Raw genomic sequence first — 16,461 nt, 5'->3', positions numbered from 1 at the left:
ACAGAGAAGTTTAGCAAATGATGCGATATTTAGACATTACTAAAATCATTATAACTCAAAAACTAAATACTATTATAACACTGCTTATGTAGTTTAACCGCTTTTACGAAATAACTGTTAATCATAAATACAAATACAAGAACAAATATCCTTCATTGCCATAATGACTTTTGACATAAATAACATGTTAAGCCAAAACATAAACAACCAATAAACGGTACGTCAAACATGTCAGAGGGCAAAAGGAGGTGTCTCAGCTTGTGCGGCCTGAAGCCGTTGTTGTCGCAGACAGCGCTGTATTTCAGCCACCTCCTTGTCCCTAAGATCTTAGGCGGGCTTAAAAGCAACGAGGGCCTAAAAAATAGTTATAAAATTTTGAAAACCGTTATTCTATATTATTTAATTATTTAATATTATTATACATACATACACACATCAAAAAAAGTTTGCGATCACTTCGAAAAACTGAAATCTTTTTTGTTACTGTAGATTATATTATGATTTTTTCTTCTTTTTAGATTCTTTATTTAAAAATAAATTAGAACATAAAACAATGACCCCGTTCAATTGTTTTTTCATATAAAAAGGCTTTCAGTCCTAGCTTACGCTCATTCAGAAATCTGATTTAGTCAATTATAAGCGATTCAAGATATTTTTCGCGGAAAGTTGTGATTGAAAAAGTGCCAAGAGGATTATCAGAGGTTTTACGAGCTAGAATAGTAACTTTGAGGGAAGAAGGATACACCACGAGAGTAATAGCACGCAGACTTGCTATATCCCAATCCTGTGTCGTGGCTACGTTGCAGAGATATCACGGAATGGGGAATTTAGCTGAGCGACCCCGCAGCGGTCGCCCAACTGTTTTGACAACTGCCCAAAAGCGCTATATTAGATTGCTGGCAGCCCGTGATCCAACAATCAACGCCACTAAAATAAAAGCAGAAGTCAGGGCCGCCTCTGGGCTTGAAGTTAGCACGCAGACCGTTCGCAATTGCTTGCACCAGGCTGGATTACGAGCACGGAGGTCTTGGCGAGCTCCGCTCAATTCCCGGCAACGTCAACAACGAAGATTGCAGTGGGCTAGTCTTCGGCAAAATGAAGAAGGTGAGGACGAAAACATTTGGCAAAACTGTCTCTTCGTTGACGAATCCCGAATGAGCACTCATCCAGATAACCGACGTGTCCGTGTCTGGAGAAGACCAGGCGACCGTGAAAGACAAAGAACTGCCACTGGAACAGTTCAGCAAGGCGGAAAATCGGTGTCCTTTTGGGGTGGCATTATGATTGGAGCTAGAACGCCTTTGATACCGTATCGGGGCTTCATGACAGCAGACATGTACAAAGCAGTTGCTATTGATGATATCGTCAGACCATTCCGAGTAAACCATGGGCACCAATTTGTACTGGTCGATGATAATGCGCCCGCACATCGAGCTCAACGACTCAATGCTGCTCTTCAAGAATACGATATCACACGATTAGACTGGCCTGCCGGCTCGCCCGACTTAAACCCAATAGAGCACGCGTGGGATGCTCTTAAACGAGCAGTATGGAATCGTGAGCCACGTCCCCAGACAGTTCCAGAGCTCAGGGAAGCCGCTATTGAAGAATGGGATAGGTTACCCCAGGAAATGCTGGATAACTTGATCCTCAGCATGCCCAGGAGGATTTTCGCATGTATTCGAGCCAGGGGAGGAGTTATTTTATATTGAATTCACACCTTTTAATAATAAATTGTTGTTTAAGTTTAATTAAACAGTCTTTTTCTTTCTATGAAATTTTTATCACTATTACATTATGATTAATGGCTCAATTTTTTAAAATAAATAATAAAAAATAGTTTTATATTTTAATTTCAAACAGGGTATTCCTATTTAAAGAAAGCATACAACATAGATTTTTTCTTGATAAAGTTAAATTTAAAGAATTATAGGAGCTTATGCTATTGATCGCAAACTTTTTTTGATGTGTGTATAATAGGTGAAAATAAACTAATTTTAACGAAAAAAAAACACAGAACAAAAATAAGAGGAAAATAACAACGTCAATAGGTTACTCTAACCAATACTATGTGTGTGTGTGTGTGTGTGTGTGTGTGTGTGTGTGTGTGTGTGCGTGTGTGTTCGTGTGTGTGTGTGTGTGTGTGTGTGTGTGTGTGTGTGTGTGTGTGTGTGTGTGTGTGTAATAATAATAATTTCCCAGCTTTAGCGCCTTCCAGTAAGAGTGCTTCAGATCCACTGCTGCAAGTTGATTTTTTATTAAGGCTGATTTAAATAAGGCTCTGAACCGGTTCGCACCATATAAATATAAAAAATCCTTAATATAGTATTTTACGTCCCTAAAAATAATTTTGGAATATATATAAGTGTGCATATTCTTCTCACAAAAAACCAGCTCTTATTTCCATGTTGCCCTAAATCTTTCATGGTCTTGTTAAGAACAAGACCAAGACCATCCAATTGTTGCAAGACTAAAACCAAGACCGACCTAACAAGGTTTGAGCAAGGACAAAACTGAGAGTCGTACTCCAGAACTCTACTCAATGGTCAAGAGAGGACTTGAGTATGATTTAAAGCCCTAGAAATTATACTCATGTCCTGACTTGAGCATTGAGTGAAGTTCTGGAATACGACCCTCAGTCTCCAAGACTTGCGTCTTACAGTTACGTGAAACTTATACATAGGTATAAAATATTGATACGTTCGGTTTGAAAGTAATATCTATATTGATGGACGTTCCCTAGTATCGGTATCAAAACCACAGTTTCTTCTAACAACAAAGTTGGCTGTTTGTTTTCACACGCATAGCTATTGTGTAGATTTTATTAATATAAAATACTTGTGTTAAAAGTGTAGAAGAACATAAAATGCACTAGTGAATTTAGCGAATTATACAACAACACGTTACACCGAAAATCGACAACCAACTAACGAGTCTGGCCGCGCCGACGTCGATGCGGCGATCTCCCGAGCGGGTCATACTTTGTATTCACAACATACGTTATAGAAATTTTTACTAAATACCGTTTCAGATTTCAGATTTTTTGTTGAATTGAAAAGATATGCGTTTTTTTACTGTAATATGAAAATCTATAACGTAACGTTTTCAAAATACCAAAATAAATATCTTATGTAGGTATATTTATTTGTATCTCTAACTATGGTGGCTGTTCCATTCGGTGGTGTGTGAAAAACAACTAAACCAACGGAATCACAATTCATCGGTAATTAAATATGTAATTTTCGTCCGTTATAGCAAAGCTCAAGTTAACTGGACGATTTGAAGTGTAACAGTTGACGACACCCATTGACGACGCCCGTCAATTGTTTCGAACTCGGGCTGGCCAATCGTAGCGCAGTTGTCACAGTAATGATATGGCAGAATAGTTTTCAAACAAATTAAATGACATTTCGTCTCTATTTCTGGTTATATACTCGATGGGGCATAGTTATGAATAGAATAGAATAGAATAGAATCGTTTATTTCATGTTATCAATGTCACAATATTACAATTGGAAATACAATGTCAAGGGATAACTATGATCGTCAGTAACAAAATAATAATAATAATAATGAATATAAAATAAAGTAGTATAACTACTGCTTGTCGAATAAAATAAAATTAAAATTGTTTCAAAAGAAACTCATCGACACTGTATAATTCAATATCCAATAAAAGGATTTTTAGTCGGGTACAAAACGTTTCATCGTTTCTAACACTTTTCAGGTCTGTGGGTAGATGTTCGTAGAATCGGGGACCTATTACCCGCGGATTTCTAGTTGCAAGTTCGGTACGGTGGCCAACGGATTTTAGTGTTCCCGCGTTTCGCAACGCTCGGCCTCCGCCCGTACGTCGCTCATAAGTAGCCAAGTTTTGACGCGCATAAACTATCATATCATAAATATATTGTGAGTACATGGTCATTACATCGTATTTCTTAAAAAGGTTTCTGCAGGTCTGGTCTCCTTTTTTATGCCTACTATTGTTCTTAGTGCACGTTTTTGAAGAATAAATACCCTAATCGACTCAGTTGAATTACCCCACAGTGTGATGCCATAAGACATCAACGAATGAAAATATGCATAATACGTCTGCCTCAATACCACATTGGAGACAAGAGGACGCAGTTTCCTCAGTGCGTATGCAGCACTTCCAAGTTTTTGACATAGAGTTTGTATATGTGACTTCCAGTTCAAATTTGAGTCTAGCGTTAAACCCAAGAATTTACAGGTGTTACATAATGGAACAATGGAGGTGATAATTGGCTTTGTTATAGAATTTCTTCCTGAGAACAACATAAGGTTTGACTTCGATTCGTTAAGAATAAGTCCATTCGCAGAGAACCACTCACACAGCTGCTCATACGTGCAGGCTAATTTTTCTTCCAACTCGTTGTAGGTTTTAGCACACACTATAACGGTTGTATCGTTCGCAAATAGAACCACAAGACCCCCTGATATAAAGTATGGCAGATCATTGATGAATGCCAGGAATAGTGTATTACCTAGGGCAGATTCCTGTGGGATGCCAATGGTGACGTCACCAGCCGCTGACCTAGTTGTTGTACCGTTTGTACTGACCTGAACCGTTTGCCGTCTGTTTGATAAAAAAGACTTTAATAGGTTATGGGCGACTCCGTTGACGCCATACACAGCTAACTTTTGAATTAATAAATCATTTTCAATTACATCGAACGCCTTTGTTAGGTCACAAAAAATGCCTGCAGTTTTATACTTATCATCTATACTGGTAATAATAGAATCTACTATATTTTGTGCTGCAACTACGGTGGATTTACCTTTCCTATAAGCATATTGTCTATCTGATAACAAACCGTTCATTTCGAAATGATCCATAATACATGTTGATATAATAGATTCTATTATTTTTGATATATTCGGAACTATGGTTATCGGTCTGTGGCTTTCAACATGGGTCACGTCCCCCTTCCCCTTAAACACTGGACATACACGAGTACTTTTTAAAATATCAGGATATATACCTTCTCTAAACATTTCATTTATTAAAATAACGAGTATGTCTCCAATCACTGGCCACACCGACATTAATATATGTATAGATATATCGTATATGTCCAGCGTTTTTGACGTATGCCACATACCCCTCACTACCCCCTCCAACGAGTCACGAGTGACAGTTGGAAGGCTGTACTGAGGAACATCGCATTCACCCACGCATTTTCTTAAAAATGACATTGATTTTTCTTTATTATTGTGTAGATGTAATTTTGAAGTTATTGTAAGAAAATAATCATTGAAGTAGTCAGGTATCATGTCTACAGGCACAATGTCTCCCTTGTGAGTCAGTCGAACGTTTTGTTGGTGGTTCCTAGTTGAAACCTCATCGTTCACAATCTGCCACATTACCTTACTCGAGTTTTTAGTAGACATCATCTTATTATCATTAAATAGACAACGATCACGCAAACTCATAGATTTTATTAAATTTGAATGATGTTGGAGACATTTATTTAAAACATTATCATGTGGAAATTGGTGTTTCATTGAGCAGAAATTATTATACATTGCAATGTGGTGGTTAAGTTCTTCACTCACCCATGGAATAGTATTCTCTTTAAAGATATTTTTTTAATAGGAAAATGAATATTAATATAATAAGTTAATATTCTTATCAATGAACTAAATTTTTCATTAATATTAATATCAGTCACATGAATGAAACTCAATCATAATTATAAATGTCCATATAAAATAAATTAATAGACTCCTCTGCAAAGATACGTCGATGTATAAATTTGTTTACATTTTTGTGTTGCGTAACAGGTATGAAATTCACATTTATCCCGAAATTTGCAAATTGTCGAAAGTCGACGTCACCTCCTAAAATCTAGGCTTGCGTGGAAATATCTCGATTTAGTGGTTACAATTGAGGGGAAGATAAAAAAAGAAACAGAGGAAAACCAAGAACGGCGTACAGTGAACAAATGAAGAACAAGTCAAAGTGTGCAGATATAAGGAGGTCAAAGAGATGGCCATGAACCGTCAACAGTAGAGGTGGGTGCACCGACTAGAGCTCTTACATAGGATGATGATAATAGCCCATGGAACAACTCGTGGTATACTCATTTCTTTTTCAATGTTTACTTTCGATCTTATATTCAGAATAATCTACTTGGCCAAATGTTTTAGTAGCAGAAAAGCTCCTTGTGATAGTTCGTCCAGTGACGTACTACCACCTTACCTATTTCTGCCGCAATAATGCAAGCAATAATGTGAGCATTACTGCGGTCTGGTTTTGAAGGGTTAATAATCCTGGTGAAATTACAGGTACTTGGAACTTGTCAACTTATGTCTCAGGGTGACTAGCGCAGTGCACTGCCCGTCAGGTCTTTGCGATTAAAAGCTCAGTGAGGTACAGCAACTGTTATGGACAGGCGTGTCGCTTACCACCAGCCTCACTACTCGTACTTGTTCATCATAAAAATAAACGTAGGAGCGTTACATTTATCACTGGAAGAAGAATAGAACCTAGAGGTAATCTTGAATGGTTTGGTAAGTTTACAGGGCTGTAGTTTATTTGTGTGGCATGTTTATTTAGAGTGGTAACAACATCGTTATCGTAGCAACTGTGGACGTTGATTTAGATCTACCAATATTGATATTAGATTCAATCTGAGTGTGACACTAGTAGAGTTCTAATATCTCAAAAGCGTTAGTTTCGAACATTTTGCAATGTCACCTTTAAATTTGTGCTGATCTCTCTCAAAAATAAAAGTTACTGGCAGTCCGTTGCACATTTTGAATATTATTGCATAAATGAATGGAAGAACTCTCTCAACGGGAGCTCTACTGCTTCTAAACCTCACTCTAAGACTAAGACTCTACCATACCTTCGGTATGATCACAATCGTGTGCGGTGGACATAGAGATTTTGATAATGATACTTTTTATTCGCAGCAACTGTAGTTTACATAGATGAAGTTACATATGTTTAGTAGTAGCACACCCCGAACATTTCATACAAAGGTAGAAACTTATTTACCTACTACTACATACTTGTGGCGCTGTCTGCATGCGCGCAAATGTGTGCGTGTAGTGGTAGGGTCATCCATCACTTTCTTGAACTATTTCTTCTCTGGTTGAACGTGTACAGTGACTTAGAATACAATTCTTTTGCCACAGCTTTTTTGTTTTCTTTTTTATTTGCAAAATACCTTATTATAGTGTAGAATATATAGCATAATAATATACACGGTATAACATATAGCATGTTTACAGTATACTTTATTACATTATTATAGTAAGATGTAGACAACATACAGCATTGACTCAAACCTTTGTAGTTTTTAAATTTTGTACTTATGTAATTGATTGGTAATAAATAAAAAAATCTTTGTAAGAGCAAATTAACATATAGTATGTATAAATAATATGATCATTACGCGCAATAATTATTTTATTTATTTTATACTAAACTAACAGTGTAACAAAATGATATAACAGGCAACAACTCATATTACTTCCGTCACGCACCGCTAGATGGCATTGGCGTCGAAATAGCAAATTCTGCATCGCGGTGTTAAGATTTTCCCTCGCGGAATGACTACTGGCGGCGATGCGAACATGAACGTAATCCAACTTAGATCTCACTCTCTCTCTCTCTACCACACAACTCCGCTTTAGATCGTTACCGTTGAACCTACTGCACTGTGCTATGCTTCTAGCGCTGCTTCCTAGTTGGAACTGCGCTTTAAAACGTAACACGTAGTTGTTGCACCCTGAGCCGCTTCCTAATTGGAACGTGCGTACGGGACCTCGACTACGTGCCGATTAGGGGGAGTCCTTTCCCACTTCACCACCGACGTTGTATATGTTGTCAAATAAAAGCACCCTATTGGAAAAACCTGGTTTCCCTCTGTCATCCCAATAAGAACTTACTACAACAGTAATTTACACCAGTTAAGTTCAGTTATCACCTTACTTATTTCTCCCGCCAAGCAGTAATGTGAGCATTGCTGCGTTTCGGTTTTGAAGGGTAAGGATGCTGGTGAAATGACAGACACGACATGAGACTTGTCAACTTATGTCCCAGGGTGACAGGCGCAGTGGCAGTGCCCCTAAGATCTTTGCGATTTAAAGCTCAAAGCAGTACAACAACTGTTATGGACAGGCGTGTCGGTTACTACCAGGTGCAGGACAGTTTTAATAATGGTCAGTGAGATGTACGGGTGTTTACCTCATGTAAATCGTTCGATTTAATCGTCGAGAACATTCTTCACTTTCATTAATTTTCTGACACGCAGTACACGTGTAATATACAACAAAAATAAATTATTTTGCGAATGATTAATAATCTGTTCAATTAACGAACGAAATTACCGTGGCATTGCCAACAAACTCAATTTTAGGAAGGTTTGTTAAGATCACGTTGAAATTAAACAAATGTAATGTACTAATTATAACATATTAATGAAAATTTAACTCGGAAAATCAGTCACGGTTTTGTTAAATAATAACGCTATACATTAGCGAAAACACGATTCCTAAAAATGCTCACGATAGAAAAAAACATAAACTTATTTTATCAACTAAACTAAATAGAACACGTATACCATACGGTATATATTTTTGAAATGGCTATAATTTCGTTTGTAAAAAAATAAAAAAAATTCGCTTGTTGGCAGGATTGAAAAAGAAATATACATTAAATAGTGGTTTCATTATTTTATACGTGTATACTCCTAGTAAATAATTGCATGCAATTATTATGCAATTAGGTCTTCAAATCTTGTACCTTTGATTACTAAGGTACGAAATTGTAAGGGTCGTATTCTAGAACTCTACTCAATGCTCAAGTCAGGATTTGAGTATGGTTTAAAGCACTCGAAATCATACTGTTGCCAGTGCAATCCTGACTTGAGCATTGAGTAGAGTTCTGGAATACGACCCTAAGTTATTTTTACTGACTACGGCCAACTCGCAGCGCGGGCAGTGTTGCTATGTCTGTCCTAGACACAACTATTGCGTAAAATACTATTAAAGATCAAATGTTATAGTTGTAAAATAGAAGTAATTATAGATTGTCATACAACATTATTTTCAGTAATTCTGTTTATTGTGCCTACTCAAAAGTTCACATTATAAATGGAGGTACGTGGTTTACGAATTTAGCACACGACAGTTATAAGGAAAGATATTCATGGGAAGAGTCAAATTGATCTGCCGTTTCGGCAGTCGTTTATTGAATCGCGGTGATTAAATATGATTTGCAAATTTTGTCCTTCTTGCGCCTTTTCGTTACCACATCTTTTTAGGATGTTAAGGTACGCAACATGGAAAAATTTATAATATTATCAACGACTACTAAATTCAAGGAAAGACATTGTGTGTCATTTGAGCTTGTCACCGACTGTAGTAGAAATATTAAGTTTGTGTTACTGTGAATAACACGGAAGAAAAAAAACAATGATGGTTTGTATTGAATTTAAACAATGATTAGGAAATGAAACTATTTTTCCGGATTTTAATCGCTTATATTTGTTTTTTCAAACAAACCGACGTTTCGGGCCTTTTACAGGTCCCATGGTCACGGTTGACTGAGGCGGTACAGTCTTCAACCAGTTATGTTTAATATTATATTATATAATCCAACGTCATGATTTTTCTTCAACATTTAGGGCGCTTTCAAATGATGTTATAAAATATCTTTATTTAAATATTACACTTATATATTATTTATTTATTTATTATTATTAAATATTTGTTTATCTACACACATATCATAAACTCTCTATAATGTGTTCAAAAACCGCAAAGTACGACCAGCATAAAGGTAAACTGTTTTGTTAGAACAAATTTCTTATCTGTGAAAATGTTATTATTGCTTATTACATTCAAATTTCGAACATCTCTGAAAAACAAAACAATTTGATTGGACCTCAATTCTAATATCAGTCGAGATGAAGTTTTATTCGAAATGAAATGTCAATAGCAAATAATTTTGACAATTTCACACGTTACTTGATATCGAACGATATGATAATTGGGGCCGATTCTAGTTTGTCTATCAATTAAAAATAAAAACTACGGTTGTGTGATATGCGTGAGAAAAGTATTTATTTGTCGCCATTTCGCCAGTCGTAACATGCGGTTCCTGAACACATGACCGAGAGCTTATAATATGTGAGTAGATAAAGCAGTGTATGTGAGACTCGTGAGATGTTTTTATGAAACTCGGCTGTCAGCTCGTTTCATAAACCTTCACTCGTATTTGAATGTCTTTCATTATGTAACAGTTATATAAACTACTATTTATGTATACCTGAAAATATTATCATTATATTTAGGACCATTACCAAAAAAATCATTATAATTCTACAATAAATAAACCAGGTAATGCCTCATAAAATGCACTCTAACTACGATTCTAAATATTGTATGAAAATTAGAAGTGGCGTGCCTGCAGCGCTACAGTGCCGCCGCTACAATGCTTCTATTTAGTCAGATTTTGTTGGAATTCAACGGCGTTAATTTGTTCAGTCAATTGTAATACGTTTTTTTATAATATCAAGTAACAGGGCGACCAAGTGCGTTTGATGGTAAGCTACACACCTGTCAATAACACTTGCACTGCCACTCAGAGTTTTAAATCGCAAAGATCTGAGAGGCGCTGACACTGCGTCCGTCACTCTGAAATATAAGTATTGACAAGTGCTTGTGATTTCACTAGCACCCTCACCCTTCCAAACCGGAGGACGGTAATGCTCACTACCGGTGTTTCCCGTTGCTCTGATTGGTGGTCGGAGTGGTCTAGCCAGTGGGGTTATTTTTCCCAATGTTCAAATTGACTTGACAGCTAGCGGTTCGTCAGGATGACATAGAAAAATGTATAATCCAGGTCAAAACAGTTTTGCATTGTATTACTTACTCTACTTTCTAAATTCGTACTAAAAGTCAAATTACTGCTTAGCGGCAGAAATCAGTAAGGTGGCAGTAATTCTCTGGACGAACTCTCACAAGGAGCTCTACTGCTACATATATATATACGAGTACATATATATAGCAAATGTAGCAACACAACGCTCAGATAAAACGCTTGTAATTTTATTGTTATTTATCTTGATCAAGCTTAATTGCGCGTGGTTATTTTCCACTAGATTTGTCCCTAGCCATCGATTAATATTCACAAACAGAACACGTGTTACCAAAATCTTTACTTTAAAATATTCACCCATTGCTACCTAATCTTCAGAAGCAAAGCTCCATTCCAAAACTGACGACGAGCAGAAAGGTCCTCGTTTTGAGAATAAAGGTTATTAGCGATCTCGCACACTGCAGACTTTTTATCGGCTGATAGTTCTCTCTGGTCCTTGATCAGTATGAACAAATATGCATGTATGCACATTATAAAGATTCGGTGTCAGCAGATTAATAACTTTTTTGGGCCACACGATTGCCTTCAAACCGATCCTGTCGGCGCACTATGGACCGCCTGTTAAATCAGTAAGGCGCTTTTCTTGTCAGTCTGCCGATGTATCCAATACACTCAGTTCCTCTTCTTGGTCCAATTCTTCCATTGTATAAAAGTACTAACAATATTTCGGACAATTTAATTTTCACTATGCAACCGCTCTTTTCAAGAGCAGCTTATTGGTTGTAAAATTTTCGAGAACAATCGGCCGACCAAATTGTTTAGTCGGCCCACTATGCGCGCTAGCCGACTATCGGACTGAAAGTCTTTGTTTTGCTGGGGTCTTTACAGTACAATAATTCAGAAAGATTTCCCAACTTAATTTATAGAAATAAAATAGACAAATTTGTCTATTAATGTTAATTTTGTTACTCAGCGAACCCATTGACGGCTAAATCGTGAAAATAGCTGCGCCCGTGTTGAATATTTTTTCATGCAGTTAATTTTCCCATATGACTCTCCGAATTGGCCGACGGTCGAGCAATCAACTGCTCCTGAGGATGCCTCGTGGAGAGGCGAAACACGTGTCTGTATATTTGGTGGTGGTGTTTGTGACTGTAGTTGCATGGAAAAATATTCAACACAGGCGCAGCTATTTTGCACGATTTAACCATCACTGGGTTTAATTTGCTGCCATTGTTATTAACATGGACTTCCGCAAAGTAACGCCTGAATCTATTAATTGTATTAACAAGATCATTTTCACAATTTTGTAATAATTATTACTCGAAATACTCCCACTTTAGCAGCCATTACAGTATTAAGAACAGGCTGTGGTGCCGGTACATTTAACGAGCTTACAACGCCTTACGTGTACAATATAACAACGCGGTCAGGGTGCTGATAGAGCTACCACGCCACTGTAGCGCGCCAGAAACCAGTCAACTTTTCCGCTATAATGCATGCAATGGCCACTTCGATTCCTAGTTGGGTTGGTGCTGATGCGCTCGAAAATTATTAATGTAGCTAATCTTCATGGCGAACACTCGTGCACATTGAGGGCACGTGAGTGCATAATTACACCAGCGTAATTATAGTTAATGACGGAAGGTGGGCGGTCCTTTATATCGTCACATTTAGCATCGAGTTCAGCTTTTCACTGCTCTTCAAGCTCGTGGACTAGCTTCTTCACAATTACTTGCCATTCAGGGCGCAGTGCTGCCAAATTACTAATATTATTACATAGTATACATTAAACAGATGTGAACCTGAGACCTATGACTCGCAACCAGGTCATAAGGCAGAATAATTTACCAGTTCATTTGTAAATGTCTATGCGGTTTCATTGTTTACATTCGCTGAATCTGTGAACTTAATATGGAAGACATACACACAAGTAACTATAACGTATTTTCGAACCTTTGTACAGATTAAATTATGTTTTCCTTTGGCGGCAAAGTAAGAGATCTTTTCTTTGTCCTGGCCTTACGTCCCATTTCTTTTGGGGCCGACCCTCCTAGTCCTCGTACGTCACTTCAGGCGCATTTGTATAATCTCAGGGTCCACATGGTCTGCCGGTTATCTTTTGGCGGTTTCAAGCATCAATATTTTCTTGAGCATATTATTATGATTGTTATCTCTACACGCATCACGCATGCCAATACAAACGTAGGTAATTGGTTTTCTTACTGTTTTTCACGTACAGATGCCACTTTAAAGGAAGAGATCATCGGGAGAAAATCTGTAAATCGGCGAGGTAACACAAAGCTATTTGTCGAAATTGTAACATACACCCCACCAACCCAGTCAATCATGACTAATCACTACTTCAAAAGCTTTTTTACAGACAGACACTAATTTAGTCTTGTGAATAGTTTAGATCCTTTCTAAGTTCACTTCAAGTATTTCATACAAAATTAAATTCTAAACTCAATATCTGTTCCACCTTCCAACTTGAAAGTTCAAAGGAATTAGGCTGTCGTCCATTTGGCCCCATTAATAATTGAAATGGACTCAGATCGCATCCGAAGCGATAATGTCCTGCTTTAAAATTGGTTTAGTCCCATTGATGTCACCTTAAGACGTCTTATATTAAAAACCAATTGCTAAAAAAAGCTCCAAGTAATATTACAGTGTCAGATAAACACTTTCATTGACCTGGACCATTTTTGGTATTTGTGTAAATATAACGGAAGTAACTTTAAAGAAGGTCCGACCCGAAGCAGTGGAGGAAAGTTCGTTGACATGTTTCAATTTTACGTACTATTTTTGGAACGAGGTCTTATTTCTTATTTTTAAGAGCTAGGGTTTTATCGGTGGAGTAATTACCAACCAACTCTGTTCAGTGCTTCAACTACATAACTTCTCCTAAGTCCTTTCCTGCGATCTTTCCTTCTATGAAGCTTCTAAGATAACTGTCGTGATGTATTCGATGCCCAAACATCTTTTCCCTTCGGTAGATATGAGGTAGGTAATTTTATTTTTCGGATCAGCGGTAGCACCAATACGAAATCACCGAAACAATTAATTTCCTGTGCAAATCGTATTCAGTCTTATTTAAAGAAAAGAAGCGAAGCTTTTTTAATTTTATATTCTTTTGTAAGACAATCTGCTATTCAAAACAAAAAAAATTGTTTTAGGTAGTACATGTGTCACTATTTGTTAAACATTGTCTTAAAATAAAGTCTATTTTCTCTAATCAGGGCGATTTCTTATTCAGAAACAGGCTTTATAATAATTATCAATAAGTTCCATTTCCTACATTTCACAGTATAAGTGCATCTCAAAGGCTCTTGATAGAAGCTTGGACCTAAAACCACACCCTGCGGGACCCCTGATTTTTTTTAAATACATTCTAGTTTAGCCTTGCAAATTCAACTCGATCAATTGAAATTGTTATTGTTAAAATGCAAATATTTATAAACAGTCATGCTTGGCTTCGACACGTGTTGATTGTCCATGACAATATATTGCTTAGACAGACTGTTACATTGGCTAGACACATGTATATCTCGTTTGACGTAAGACGCAATATATTGAATAGTTATTTAGAAGATTTATCTGTGAATGATTGTTTGCTTTTCTCTGAAAGAGTTTACTGCAAGTTTTGCGGATACAAATTTAATTTTAGATAAAAAATTAAGGCTGCAAAACTTCTTTACAAGAATATTATCCTGATAACTTCTTGGAATATAGCACAGTCGATTGGAAATTTATAAAACACGGAAAAAATCAAAGTTATTTTTGATCCCGTTATTTTCTGTATACCAAACAGAATAACGGAATGGTATCAATTCGATAAATAAGTTCCTCGGTGAAGCGGCAAGAAACAAGGCTATCTTTTTATCTGGAAATGTAATACATGATATCAAGTAGGCAAGTGTAATGTAAAGCAATACCGTTCGTTGTAATATTTTACGACTACGGTGGCCCAGCGATTAGCGTTGTGTGCGATAGATTTGAGCAGTGCAGCACTGCGAGACCGCTCATTATAGTGATCGTTGGCGTGTTAACCCCAACTGATGTGTTTCCGTTGAAATTAACACATAAAACACCCAGACCAGAAGTAATTTAGAAAAGTTCCTATCGAGAATCGCACGCGGAACCTTTATAAACGGAGCTTACAGTGCAAAGCGTGGGCTACAGAGATTTTTTTTATGATGCTAAGACCGGGACAAACAAGTCGTGTGATTGGAGATAGCAGAGCTTTAAATTTCAATGATCTGAAGGGTACTGCCACTGCGGCCGTCGCTGAGACATAAGTTGCCAAGGCTCTTGTGTCTGTAATTTCACCAGCCGCTTTACCTGTCAAAACTGGAATGCAGTAATGCTCACTTTACATTATTTGACGGCAATTTGAAATTTGGAATGAACCTTATTTGCTTACATCATGGCGAAAGAAAGATGGAACATAGTATAATAGAACACATATTTTACCTGATTAGGCATGCAAAATTTGACTTAATATAAATTTCATTATATTAGGTCATTGAACATGCACAATAAATAATCAGTCAATTAATAACACGGAAATTATAATTGTGAATGTCAAACTTTTAAATATTATATATCATTATCACATTGTACAGACATTGTATGGCTTTGATTGATGCCGCAAAACAGTGAAAAAAACATATATAGTAAAATTGATATACACTGATACGGTGTGAAAACACGATTCCTGAAAATTTTGACGGTAGACAAAAAACACAACCTTACCTCGAAATTTGACAGGAAAACCGCTGTATTCAATAGGTAACTTACATATACCAATTTTTTTTTTATATCAACTGAACTAAGTAGAATACGTATACTATGCGATATACATTTTAAAACTATAATTTCGTTTGTAAAAAATAAATTGTGAAATATAGCTAATGTCAAAAAAGGGATTTTTTTTAAATTCTAGCTAAAGCAGTATCGACACTTCAGCAGTAATTTCATGTCAACAGTTGAACTAAAATATCGACTGATTTTTTAGATCAACTGTTGACATGAAAGTGACTACTTTGTAATAATTTTTGTCTAAACTGCCTCCGTGGCCGAACGGTTACCATGCCGGACTGCCACGCAGAGGTCCCAGGTTCGATTCCCGGGCCGGTAGAAATGGTTGTATGGCCTACATTTATTTCTCTCGTGAGTTTGGGTGTAATTTGTGGTTGTCTATGTGTGTGTCCATGGCACCCGCGACACAGGGTTTCCCTAGTGCGGGGCTATGTTGAGTGGGTGCGTTATTATTTATTATTATTTATTTTGTCTCTAAGCCGTACACTGAGTCTATTTCTGAACACCTTCTGAACGCTATCACAAGAATCTTACTACTAACTTGTGGTCGTGGAACTTACATTCCACTAGCTTATGCACTTACATATATCTAATTGGAATATGGGTATCTACATAAGTTTTGAAGGTATAACTTTCCTAACAGACATTAGAAATAAAACTACTTTTTCCAATCTAAGTCGCGTATATTTGTTTTTCATTACACTTGCTTGTAAACAGTGTCATGAACTCATGACGTGCTGGCAAAGTCGACCGTAATGTCCTAAATTATGCTCACGGGCTTTTTC

Source organism: Hyposmocoma kahamanoa, unplaced genomic scaffold, assembly GCF_003589595.1.
Source record: "Hyposmocoma kahamanoa isolate Upper Pololo Valley unplaced genomic scaffold, ASM358959v1 92, whole genome shotgun sequence".
In the NCBI taxonomy this organism is placed as follows: domain Eukaryota; kingdom Metazoa; phylum Arthropoda; class Insecta; order Lepidoptera; family Cosmopterigidae; genus Hyposmocoma; species Hyposmocoma kahamanoa.
Note: the sequence above shows the minus strand (reverse complement) of the source record.